Source organism: Lycium barbarum, chromosome 12, assembly GCF_019175385.1.
Source record: "Lycium barbarum isolate Lr01 chromosome 12, ASM1917538v2, whole genome shotgun sequence".
In the NCBI taxonomy this organism is placed as follows: Eukaryota; Viridiplantae; Streptophyta; class Magnoliopsida; order Solanales; family Solanaceae; genus Lycium; species Lycium barbarum.
Genome location: NC_083348.1, coordinates 3,935,046 through 3,949,380, shown reverse-complemented (window position 1 = coordinate 3,949,380; position 14,335 = coordinate 3,935,046).

Genomic DNA, 14,335 nt, shown 5'->3' with positions numbered 1-14,335 from the left:
CACGTATCTATTTGTCTTCTTTTTTTCTTTTTATATACTTTTATGTTTGATTTATTCTCTTCCTTTTTCTTTTTGGCCTTTTTTATTTTAATTAGACTATAAATTTGCTTTGTAGATTTGAAGATTGATTCTTGGATATGTATATCCTATTTTCGGGTATTTTCAGAATATTGAAAAGAACAAGCGAAGATTGAAGAGCTCAGCTTATGATATAAATATTTCTTCGGTCATGTATTTAAAAAAGACTACATAAGTTGATTGAAATACGCTAGTGAATTTTATGCCGGAAAGTGACTATGCTGTTAAGAATGTGTAAGTAGTGCATGGAGAAAAGAGAAAACATATATGTAATTTCTATTTATCTTCTTTTAATTCTTGAAAAAGTATTAGTGATAGTTAATTGCAATGGTGGTGAAACTGATATGTAAATATATTCTAAAAAGTAAGTTATATGTGACGACTCAAATGCAAATTTAGATTACAAATTTATGTAATACAATATCTATTGTTCTTAATCAGGAATGATTTTAATTTTTCTTTTACATCGATGAGATTTTTGAGATGAGTACCATTTTGATGGATAGAAAATTAGAAAAAGTGATGTTTGATTATTATAAAAGAAACCAATCAATATTGAGAAGAGAATTATATCTAGGAAAACAAATATTATGATTGGAGAATATAAAGAAGACAAAATAGATCGAGTGTAATACTTCTTCAATTATATTCAAATTTTTAAGATGTGTGCATGATAATGCCAAGTCTTTTATACTTTATATTTATACTAAATATTTTAACCCTATACGCCCACATATACCACTCAAAGTTATGCTTTAATGTAATTTTTTTTCCATCTATGTCATTTTCCTTCCACATTTTTTTTTTAAAGTCCACTAGGCTTGTAAGCCTAGGGCTGATTTTATAGTTTTTTCTCAACACAAAACCACATAATGTCTTGTCACGACCCATTTTAGCCTAGGTCATGCGGGCACCTATCATTCCCACCTCGGTAGGCGAACCATTAACTCAACGTTCACAATCAATAATTATAATAAAATAGCGGAAGAAGTAAAATGACGTAAGTCTCACAATATAATATACTATAGATAAGTGCGGAAGTAAATGAAACTACCTCAGTATCTGGTCTGGTCATACAAGAGCATCTAAATCCGAATACTAAGGTCTGAATAATAATACATAAATGTCTCAAATCATGTATTGGAAGAAAAGTAAGACATAAGCAATAGAAGAGTCTTCGAGGTCAGCGGACGCCATGCTCACCCTGGAAAACTCAAGTAGAAGCTGAGGAGTCGATCAACCACGAGTCAAAGAAGTAGATCCGTCCTGATACTCTGCATTTATAAAAGAATGCAGCAAGTGCAGGTCAGTACAAACAACAGTACTGGTAAACATCATAGGCCGACTAAGCATAGTTAACACAATTCAAAAAAATAAGGCAGATAAACAAGTAAACCAATCACGCAGGGAACAATATAATCGTAACCGAGTATCCATCAACACCTATATAAGTATCTAACCCCAATATAATAAGTCTGAGTATATCTAATCCTGGAACAATCAACACAATAGAATCAACACCACAATAGTCACAATACAATCATCACGACATCTCACTCAAGTCATAATGCAATGCAATGCAATAATGGTATGAATGTGATGCCATGCCATGCTATGCAAATGAGATGTACACATGTACTCCGGACGGAAATATCGACGTCTCGGCAGCACAACCCAGTGTGACTCGCGAAGTCTGAGCGCCACCCATCCCGGATCTTTGTCAAACAGACAGACAGGACCCTGGCTAATTGCTCACAGGAGGAGTCTCACCGGCACCACTCTGGAGGACCCGCGGAGCCCATGTACTACAATAGATTCCGAAATAACATCGAAATCGGCCATGAAACCTCGGACATCGGCCTCCTATCAATCACTCAAGTAAAAGAGTTTATCAAGTATCAGTTTCATATAAACAGCGATTCCGAAATGGATCTTCGGACATCGGCCTTTTTCACAATCACTCAGGTAAATGAGTTTATCAAATATCAGTTTCGCTCATCAACGATACCGGATAATCACCGGATATCGACCATGCATGATAATATGAGAGAATGCGTGCAATGCATATGTAAATCATCAACAAGTAGGATCAATATCACAAGTACCTCAATGGGGTACGCCAACAATGTATCACATCACAATACCAACAGTGGGTATGACAACATATATCAATAACTCAAGTACCAACAGTGGGTACGCCAACAATGTATCAAAGTACAAATACCATCAACGGGTATGTCAATCCTATCCGAATCAGGATAACAAGCAACATTCGCTATCTACTAACTAGAAATGGCATCAAGCCAACACTTTTAAACAATCAACACATATAACGGGGTGGCTAGTCCCAACACACATCAGGGCCCAACCTAAGGCAATTTCCATCCCAACTTCACATCCGAAGGTTCACATGCTGTCTCCGACATCATAATCTAAATATGTGATTGACTATATTAAGTCTCACCAAAGGTAAACCGTAACATACCTGGACTGTCGAACCGCAACACCAATAAGTCACTCTATCGCCTTGCCCTTCCTCTGAAGCTCAGAACCAAAGTAGTCTAAGTATAATCGAATTCTAAATTAGAAATCATGAATAATGATACTAATACTGCTATGATATCAATTAGGTCCATTTTAACCTTAGAAATTGGGGAAACGGGTCCACAAGGGCGAAACGGAAAATTCGCGGGTAAAATACCAAATTGAATCCTAGGTAATCATAACCCAATCATTAATTTTTGATTTAGCTCAAGAATCATCCCCAAATCTGATTTCTAGTAAAACCCCCAAATTGGGTATGAACTCTAATTCTCCAAATCCGAAATTCAACGTTAAAAGTGGAAGATATGTCTTACTAAGCTTAGATTCATCACATTTTAGTATTAACATCATCAATTTTATCAATTATAACCTTAGGGAGAAGTCCCAAAACCCTTCTTCAAATTCTACTTCTAAGGGATTGAAAAGGGAAGGGATGATTCTAAGATGATAATGATTAAAGAGAAGTAGGTGATTAGACAAAGCTTTACCTCCAAGAAATTCCTCAATTTATCACCAAGAAAAACCTTCCCAAGCTCCAATATCGAGTTATGACATAATGAGGGTCTAAGTCTTATTTTAAGACACATTTAATGAAATTCCCCTGCCCGTGACCTCCACGGCGAAGGGAGTGCCGCTACAGTGGCGCTGCTGCGGCGTCTGGGACACCGCTGCAGCGGTGAGGCCATTTTGCCCATGACCGCCCCAGCGGTCACTACACCGCCATAGCGGTACCGCTGGGGCGGCTCTGGTGCAGCCATTGCGGGTACCAGACACCAGAAATCCCTAATTTTTCAAAGTCTTCCATCAAATTTTCGGGTTATTCCCAAGGCCATCTGCTCATACCCCGACCACCTAAACTCATACAAAAATACGCTGCGAATGCACTCGTGTTCTCGGAATTTTTTCAACGGAGGTCCCGTTGACCGAGTTAACGACCTGTGCCTACTTTCCATTTCCCGTCCAAAGTCCTGAAATGCACCTCAATGCATTGGGAACCGAATCAATACACATACATGTTCTAAGTAACCCTCCGGACATCTCGGAGTTGATGAAACTCTAGAAAAGGTTTGTTGCCCAAAAGTCAGCCTCGGGTCAAAAGTGAGTCAAACAATGCTCGGAAGTGGCGAAAGTGCCAAAAGAGCTATAACGACCAAACTGGTCATTACATCAGATACCAATTGAACCGATGCTCGTCCCCGAGCAAGTAAAGAAGGAAAGTAGGGAAATACCTGAATCAGTGAACAACTGGGGATATTAGCTACGCATATCGGACTCAGTCTTCCAAGTAGCCCCTTCCACAGGGCAGTGCTTCCATTGCACCTTCACAGAAGCAATCTCCTTGGACCTCAATTTTCAAACCTGCCTAACTAGGATTGCGATAGGCTCATCCTCATAAGTCAAATTCTCATCAAGCAACATAGAATCCCAACAGACAATGTAGGTACCATCGGCGTGGTATTTCATCAGCATCCAGACATGAAAGATCGAATGGACTCCTGCCAAGCCTGGCGGCAATGCCGACTCATAAGCTACATCGCCTATACAATCCACAATCTCAAATGGGCCAATGTATCTACGGCTCAACTGCCCCTCTTACCAAACTTCATAACACCCTTCATGGGTGAAACCTTTAATAGAACTTGATCACCAATAGAAAACTTCAAATCCCTAACCTTCCTGTTATATCCCGTATTCGGATAATTCAAGATAATTGCGGGAAGTTAAGAGTAAGGCTATATTTTTGACCTTGTTTGGCACACAAGTTGTTTATGAAAATTTTGGTGTGGAAATATTAGGAAAGGCTAGGGGTAAAAAGGGAAATTCACAAGATGGTCCATGGAAATATTAAGGAAAGTTTGGGGTTAAAAGTGAATTTTTGGAAACTTATAATTCATGAAATAAATGGGCCAAGTGGCCATGTGATGTGGTGTGGGCTATGGCCCACATGGAAGCTTATTAAAGAAGACAAAAGGTGACTAATTCACCAGATTTTTCATCCTTACCACTTGGAAATTTCAAGAAACTTGGAGAAGGCAAAGAGCAAGGGCCATTCGGCCATGGTGCCCAAAAATTGACCCCTTGAATTTTGATCCAAAAAAAATATTTTCTTCTAGTATTCTTACTAATTTGAAGGTCCTCTTTAACGTGGTATAATCGTTGGAGCAAGAAGACCTCTCTTTGTTGCAAGTTCATAATCATAGCCAAGTGAGAAGTTAAGGGAAAAAGGTAAGAATTAATCTTCTTTTATATGTTATGAATGGTTGTGTGTGTTGTGGTATGTAGAAATGGATGAAATTCATGAAAATATGGATGTATGTTATGGCCGTGTATATGTGGTGCTTGGCCGTGTGTGTTGTGTAGAGATAAGGGACCAATTTTGCTTAGTATTTTTGTTGTTGTTGTCATGAATTCTATGTTGATAATGAAAGTTTAATGATTCTAGTGAAGTTGTAATAGTTGGAGAGTTGTTTTAGAAGTTAATGTGATTTGAATATAGTCTTCTTGTATTTATGGAAGATAATGTTGTTAGTGTGTGAATTGTTGGTGTAGTTCAAGAATTTGAAGAAAGAAAATATGTTGTTATTGTTCTCATTGAATTTGGAAGGTTCCGGGTGAAGTGGTATGTTGGTTGAATTGTTTGAAGTGTTCTTGAATCATGTTAGAATGATTTCGGATTAATACTTGAATGTGAAATCATTGATGTTAGCTTGACTATGTGTGGTTGAATTGAATATGAAAGGAATGCTGTCGAGTTATGTAAAAGGATTGCTAGTGTTAGAATGCATTTGAATTTATTTGTTGAAGTTGGAGACATGATTGTTGGTATTGTTGTTGATAATTTGGCCGAGTTGAATTCTCGGATTTGTTGTTGATAAATTGGCCGAGTTAGATTCTCGGGGATGGTGTATTTACAGGGGAAATGCTGCCGAAATTTCGGCAGAATATAAATGAATTCATTTGAAGGACTAAGACAAGCATATGTCGATAAGTCTAATGATTATGTCAATTCTCTTGAATGTAGACTAACAAGTTTGGACGAATAAGCGTAGCTAATTGGACGTGGGACAGGTATGTAAAGCTTACCTTTTCTTTCTTTTGGCATGTCCTAGAGCTAAGTAAGCTATGATATTTATTTTGGGGTAACTCTATTCTTGATTGCGAGCTTGTTAATGATTCTTATTCACTTCTTGATGTGAGTATACTTAGTATAGCCGAGCTTATTGTGTGATTGAATAACAAGAGAAGTCTAGAGAGTTCTGTAAGTAGTAATATCCCTAACTTTCGTAGACGGTCTCCGATTGTTTTGGAAATGCTCGTAGAGGTTTCTATAATGAATAACGTTCATAAATTTCATAAGCGAACTCGGATTGTTTTCGAAACGTTCATGGGGGGTTCTACAATGAATGATGTCCATAACGATATTTGAAAGGTACTTGGTATGATCGTTGCTTTAATTTTCCAAAAATAGCTTCTGAAATGTTCGTAGGAGGTTCTGTACTTCAAACGCTCATAACTTTCTTATACTAAGTCGGATTGACCCGAAACATGTTTATGATCTGTGACAAGTATGAAGCGTAACGATACTCATAATGAGTCCATTCCTAGATGTAGGATATCCTGAGTTCTTTGACCTCTTAAGCCCGAAGGGGCATTCTCAAGTTGTGCGACTTTATAATGCTGTCTAAATCCCGAAGGGGACATTCATAAGGTCTTTCTCTTACCTATGCATTTTTTACATTTAAATTTCTGAGTCTCGAAGGAGACAGATGAAAAGGGTTTGATTGCATACATGACGTCCATAATAGTTGTTTTTTCTATATGATTTCACGACGCGACTGAGCGTGCTATATAACGTATGGCCTCGGCTTAAGTCTGAGTGTGCCATGGCCTCAGCTGATCACTGAGTGTGCGATGGCCTCCGCTTATGTCTGAGCGTGATGTATAACATATGGCCTCAATTTACGTCATGCCAATTGAGTTGTGCATATGGTTTCACTAATAATTTCGAGGAAAAACTAGTTTTATACTAAAGGAAACATAAAGTTAGATTTTCAAAACCACTCCGAACGGGGTGTGAGATTTTACTATTTAAACTTCCAAAAACCACACCGAACGGGGTGCGAGATTTTACAATTTAGATTTTCAAAACCACTCCGAAGGGGGTGCGAGATTTTACTATTTAGATTTTCAAAACCACTCCGAAAGGGGTGCGAAATTTTACTAATTAGATTTTCAGAAATCACTTCGAAGGGGGTGCGAGGTTTTACTACTTCATTTCATTTACGATTTATGTTTACTTTCAATATCATTGTTATTATTATTATGGCCGAAGGGGCCAGGATCATTATTATTATGTCGGGACCGGCATGCCCGAAGGGGCCAGGGTAGTATTATGTCGGAACCGGCATGACCGAAGGGGCCATCATTATTATTATTAAGCCGGAAGCGGCTGCCCGAAGGGGCCATCATTATGTTATTATGCCGGACGCGGCATGCCTGAAGGGGCCATCATCATTATTATGCCGGAAGCGGCCGTCCGAAGGGTCTATTATGTTATTATGCCGGAAGCGGCATGCCCGAAGGGGCCATCATCATTGTTATGCCGGAAGCGGCCGTCCGAAGGGACTATTATGTTACTATGCCGGAAGCGGCTGTCCGAAGGGACTATTGTGATACTATATTTCTATTGTGTATTCTAGAATTTGTGTATGCCGTATTTATATTGTGTATGCTAGAATTTGGGTAAGGTACCATATGGCACGATTGAAAATGCTGTTCCAGGTTACTCCGGGTTGCCTCTAAACTGGTTTACTGTTACGCCTCTCCTTCTTATGATTCAGTGATGCTTTACATATTCAGTACATATTCCGAACTGACCCCCTTCTTCGAGGGTTGCGTTTCATGCCACGCAGGTACACCCAGATGAGTAGAAGACTTTGCTAAAGGTGTTCTAGCTGGATTGGCGAGCTCCATCTCAGTTCAGAGTGTTGCCGGGTCAAAGTACTTATGTCATGGTATTTTGTATATGTTAGAGACTTTGCAGACAGTGTCCTGTGGATAGGGCGTCGTGAAGTGCGAATCATTTATAGATGTTACATGAGTATGTATTTTCAGATGATTTCAGTTGGTAAAAAGTACGTAATTGATTGAAAGTTTTCCATAATCTGTATAAAGATAATGATCTCTATTTGGAAAAGTTTCATGTTTTTAAAAGTTTTTGAAATGACAGGTTTTGGTAAAGAGAATGTTTAAGTGTTCGCTCGACTCTGAAGAGAGTCGGGTGCCCATCGTGCCCTATCAAGATGAGGGTGTGACAAACTGGTATCAGAGCGGTTCGTCCTATGGGTTGTCTGGAAAATCGTGTCTAGTAGAGTCTTGTTTATCGGTGTGTTGTGCACCACATCTATAAATAGGAGGCTACGAGACATTAATAGGGTGTCATTCTTTCTTTCATATCTAAGATCGTGCGATAGAGCCCAGTCGTAGGAAATGAAGTCCCTTGTACTTACCTTTGATTTCAGCTAAAAGGCGGCATCGACAAAAGGAAGCGACCGATGACATTAGCAATTACAATGTACAGTGGTAAGTAACGGTGCGGAAGAGGCATGTTGGATAAGGTAAGAATATTGGAATATGATTGAGATGTAAAGTCGGGGGATTGAAAGTGAAGGTAAATATTAGGGATTGAAAAGGCTAAATTAGTAATTGTTAAGGAGAAAGACGTGTTACGAGAATGTCTCGGAATCTGTATGACTTCGACTTGCCCCAGATCATGTAATGAAGGTCATGCGGTGAGGTGGATACGAATATACCAGCATTAACGCATCGAATTTTATCAGAGTTTCGAGGTTAAGCGTGCTAGGGCGAGAGAAATTTTGGGATGGGTGACCCCCCTGGGAAATGTACTAAAAGTTCTATAAATATAGATATAAGAGACAAATAGGAAGAACATGTGGGAGTACGAAGGACAAGGATAATGAGTTGGCGCAGTTGATTAGAAAACCCATGACATGGAATGAGGATTCATGTGAAGACCGAGGAGTTCGATTATAAAGAAAACAGGGTGAAAGATAAGGAATGGACATGAAGGAAAGGACAACTATAGGAGAGACCCTCCCGAATTATTATAACATCCCATGAGGTAAGTTGAACATTCGAGGACGAATGTTCTAAAGGGGGGGGGGGAGGATGTTCTATCCCGTATTTTGCGTATTCGGATAATTCAAGATAATTGCGGGAAGTTAAGAGTAAGGCTATATTTTTGACCTTTTTTGGCACACAAGTTGTTTATGAAAATTTTGGTGTGGAAATATTAGGAAAGGCTAGGGGTAAAAAGGGAAATTCACAAGATGGTCCATGGAAATATTAAGGAAAGTTTGGGATTAAAAGTGAATTTTTGGAAACTTATAATTCCTGAAATAAATGGGCCAAGTGGCCATGTGATGTGGTGTGGGCTATGGCCCACTGGAAGCTTATTAAAGAAGACAAAAGGTGACTAATTCACCATATTTTTCATCCTTACCACTTGGAAATTTCAAGAAACTTGGAGAAGGCAAAGAGCAAGGGCCATTCGGCCATGGTGCCCAAAAATTGACCCCTTGAATTTTGATCCAAAAAAAATACTTTCTTCTAGTATTCTTACTAATTTGAAGGTCCTCTTTAACGTGGTATAATCGTTGGAGCAAGAAGACCTCTCTTTGTTGCAAGTTCATAATCATAGCCAAGTGAGAAGTTAAGGGAAAAAGGTAAGAATTAATCTTCTTTTATATGTTATGAATGGTTGTGTGTGTTGTGGTATGTAGAAATGGATGAAATTCATGAAAATATGGATGTATGTTGTGGCCGTGTATATGTGGTGCTTTGCCGTGTGTGTTGTGTAGAGATAAGGGACCAATTTTGCTTAGTATTTTGGTTGTTGTTGTCATGAATTCTATGTTGATAATGAAAGTTTAATGATTCTAGTGAAGTTGTAATGGTTGGAGAGTTGTTTTAGAAGTTAATGTGATTTGAATATAGTCTTTTTGTATTTATGGAAGATAATGTTGTTAGTGTGTGAATTGTTGATGTAGTTCATGAATTTGAAGAAAGAAAATATGTTGTTATTGTTCTCATTGAATTTGGAAGGTTCCGGGTGAAGTGGTATGTTGGTTGAATTGTTTGAAGTGTTCTTGAATCATGTTAGAATGGTTTCGGATTAATACTTGAATGTGAAATCATTGATGTTAGCTTGACTATGTGTGGTTGAATTGAATATGAAAGGAATGCCGTCGAGTTATGTAAAAGGATTGCTAGTGTTAGAATGCATTTGAATTTATTTGTTGAAGTTGGAGACATGATTGTTGGTATTGTTGTTGATAATTTGGCCGAGTTGAATTCTCGGATTTGTTGTTGATAAATTGGTCGAGTTAGATTCTCGGGGATGGTGTATTTACAGGGGAAATGCTGCCGAAATTTCGGCAGAATATAAATGAATTCATTTGAAGGACTAAGACAAGCATATGTCGATGAGTCTAATGATTATGTCAATTCTCTTGAATGTAGACTAACAAGTTTGGACGAATAAGCGTAGCTAATTGGACGTGGGACAAGTATGTAAAGCTTACCTTTTCTTTCTTTTGGCATGTCCTAGAGCTAAGTAAGCTATGATATTTATTTTGGGGTAACTCTATTCTTGATTGCGAGCTTGTTAAAGATTCTTATTCGCTTCTTGATGTGAGTATACTTAGTATAGCCGAGCTTATTGTATGATTGAATAACAAGAGAAGTCTAGAGAGTTCTGTAAGTAGTAATGTCCCTAACTTTCGTAGACGGTCTCAGATTGTTTTGGAAATGCTCGTAGAGGTTTCTATAATGAATAACGTTCATAAATTTCATAAGCGAACTCGGATTGTTTTAGAAACGTTCATGGGGGGTTCTACAATGAATGATGTCCATAACGATATTTGAAAGGTACTTGGTATGATCGTTGCTTTAATTTTCCAAAAATAGCTTCTGAAACGTTCGTAGGAGGTTCTGTACTTCAAACGCTCATAACTTTCTTATACTAAGTCGGATTGACCCGAAACGTGTTTATGATCTGTGACAAGTATGAAGCGTAACGATACTCATAATGAGTCCATTCCTAGATGTAGGATATCCTGAGTTCTTTGACCTCTTAAGCCCGAAGGGGCATTCTCAAGTTGTGCGACTTCATAATGCTGTCTAAATCCCGAAGGGGACATTCATAAGGTCTTTCTCTTACCTATGCATTTTTTACATTTAAATTTGTGAGTCTCGAAGGAGACAGATGAAAAGGGTTTGATTGCATACATGACGTCCATAATAGTTTTTTTTCTATATGATTTCACGACGCGACTGAGCGTGCTATATAACGTATGGCCTCGGCTTAAGTCTGAGTGTGCCATGGCCTCAGCTGATCACTGAGTGTGCGATGGCCTCCGCTTATGTCTGAGCGTGACGTATAACATATGGCCTCAATTTACGTCATGCCAATTGAGTTGTGCATATGGTTTCACTAATAATTTCGAGGAAAAACTAGTTTTATACTAAAGGAAACATAAAGTTAGATTTTCAAAACCACTCCGAACGGGGTGTGAGATTTTACTATTTAAACTTCCAAAAACCACACCGAACGGGGTGCGAGATTTTACTATTTAGATTTTCAAAACCACTCCGAAGGGGGTGCGAGATGTTACTATTTATATTTTCAAAACCACTCCGAAAGGGGTGCGAAATTTTACTAATTAGATTTTCGGAAATCACTCCGAAGGGGGTGCGAGGCTTTACTACTTCATTTCATTTACGATTTATGTTTACTTTCAATATCATTGTTATTATTATTATGGCCGAAGGGGCCAGGATCATTATTATTATGTCGGGACCGGCATGCCCGAAGGGGCCAGGGTAGTATTATGTCGGAACCGGCATGCCCGAAGGGGCCATCATTATTATTATTAAGCCGGAAGCGGCTGCCCGAAGGGGCCATCATTATGTTATTATGCCGGACGCGGCATGCCTGAAGGGGCCATCATCATTATTGTGCCGGAAGCGGCCGTCCGAAGGGTCTATTATGTTATTATGCCGGAAGCGGCATGCCCGAAGGGGCCATCATCATTGTTATGCCGGAAGCGGCCGTCCGAAGGGACTATTATGTTACTATGCCGGAACGGCTGTCCGAAGGGACTATTGTGATACTATATTTCTATTGTGTATTCTAGAATTTGTGTATGCCGTATTTATATTGTGTATGATAGAATTTGGGTAAGGTACCATATGGCACGATTGAAAATGCCGTTCCAGGTTACTCCGGGTTGCCTCTAAACTGGTTTACTGTTACGCCTCTCCTTCTTATGATTCAGTGATGCTTTACATATTCAGTACATATTCCGAACTGACCCCCTTTCTTCGAGGGCTGCGTTTCATGCCACGCAGCTACACCCAGATTAGTAGAAGACTTTGCTAAAGGTGTTCTAGCTGGATTGGCGAGCTCCATCTCAGTTCGGAGTGTTGCCGGGTCAAAGTACTTATGTCTTGGTATTTTGTATATGTTAGAGACTTTGCAGACAGTGTCCTGTGGATAGGGTGTCGTGAAGTGCGAATCATTTATAGATGTTACATGAGTATGTATTTTCAGATGATTTCAGTTGGTAAAAAGTACGTAATTGATTGAAAGTTTTCCATAATCTGTATAAAGATAATGATCTCTATTTGGAAAAGTTTCATGTTTTTAAAAGTTTTTGAAATGACAGGTTTTGGTAAAGCGAATGTTTAAGGGTTCGCTCGACTCTGAAGAGAGTCGGGTGCCCATCATGCCCTATCAAGATGAGGGTGTGACAAAGTGATATCAGAGCGGTTCGTCCTATGGGTTGTCTGGAAAATCGTGTCTAGTAGAGTCTTCTTTATCGGTGTGTTGTGCACCACATCTATAAATAGGAGGCTACGAGACATTAATAGGGTGTCATTCTTTCTTTCATATCTAAGATCGTGCGATAGAGCCCAGTCGTAGGAAATGAAGTCCCTTGTACTAACCTTTGATTTCAGCTAAAAGGCGGCATCGACAAAAGGAAGCGACCGATGACATTAGCAATTACAATGTACAGTGGTAAGTAATGGTGCGGAAGAGGCATGTTGGATAAGGTAAGAATATTGGAATATGATTGAGATGTAAAGTCGGGGGAATGAAAGTGAAGGTAAATATTAGGGATTGAAAAGGCTAAATTAGTAATTGTTAAGGAGAAAGACGTGTTACGAGAATGTCTCGGAATCTGTAAGACTTCGACTTGCCCCAGATCATGTAATGAAGGTCATGCGGTGAGGTGGATACGAATATACCAACATTAACGCATCGAATTTTATCAGAGTTTCGAGGTTAAGCGTGCTAGGGCGAGAGAAATTTTGGGATGGGTGACCCCCCTGGGAAATGTACTAAAAGTTCTATAAATATAGATATAAGAGACAAATAGGAAGAACATGTGGGAGTACGAAGGACAAGGATAATGAGTTGGCGCAGTTGATTAGAAAACCCATGACATGGAATGAGGCTTCATGTGAAGACCGAGGAGTTCGATTATAAAGAAAACAGGGTGAAAGATAAGGAATGGACACGAAGGAAAGGGCAACTATAGGAGAGACCCTCCCGAAGTATTATAACATCCCATGAGGTAAGTTGAACATTCGAGGACGAATGTTCTAAAGGGGGGGAGGATGTTATATCCCGTATTTTGCGTATTCGGATAATTCAAGATAATTGCGGGAAGTTAAGAGTAAGGCTATATTTTTGACCTTGTTTGGCACACAAGTTGTTTATGAAAATTTTGGTGTGGAAATATTAGGAAAGGCTAGGGGTAAAAAGGGAAATTCACAAGATAGTCCATGGAAATATTAAGGAAAGTTTGGGGTTAAAAGTGAATTTTTGGAAACTTATAATTCATGAAATAAATGGGCCAAGTGGCCATGTGATGTGGTGTGGGCTATGGCCCACATGGAAGCTTATTAAAGAAGACAAAAGGTGACTAATTCACCATATTTTTCATCCTTACCACTTGGAAATTTCAAGAAACTTGGAGAAGGCAAAGAGCAAGGGCCATTCGGCCATGGTGCCCAAAAATTGACCCCTTGAATTTTGATCCAAAAAAAATATTTTCTTCTAGTATTCTTACTAATTTGAAGGTCCTCTTTAACGTAGTATAATCGTTGGAGCAAGAAGACCTCTCTTTGTTGCAAGTTCATAATCATAGCCAAGTGAGAAGTTAAGGGAAAAAGGTAAGAATTAATCTTCTTTTATATGTTATGAATGGTTGTGTGTGTTGTGGTATGTAGAAATGGATGCAATTCATGAAAATATGGATGTATGTTGTGGCTGTGTATATGTGGTGCTTTGCCGTGTGTGTTGTGTAGAGATAAGGGACCAATTTTGCCTAGTATTTTGGTTGTTGTTGTCATGAATTCTATGTTGATAATGAAAGTTTAATGATTCTAGTGAAGTTGTAATGGTTGGAGAGTTGTTTTAGAAGTTAATGTGATTTGAATATAGTCTTCTTGTATTTATGGAAGATAATGTTGTTAGTGTGTGAATTGTTGGTGTAGTTCATGAATTTGAAGAAAGAAAATATGTTGTTATTGTTCTCATTGAATTTGGAAGGTTCCGGGTGAAGTGGTATGTTGGTTGAATTGTTTGAAGTGTTCTTGAATCATGTTAGAATGATTTCGGATT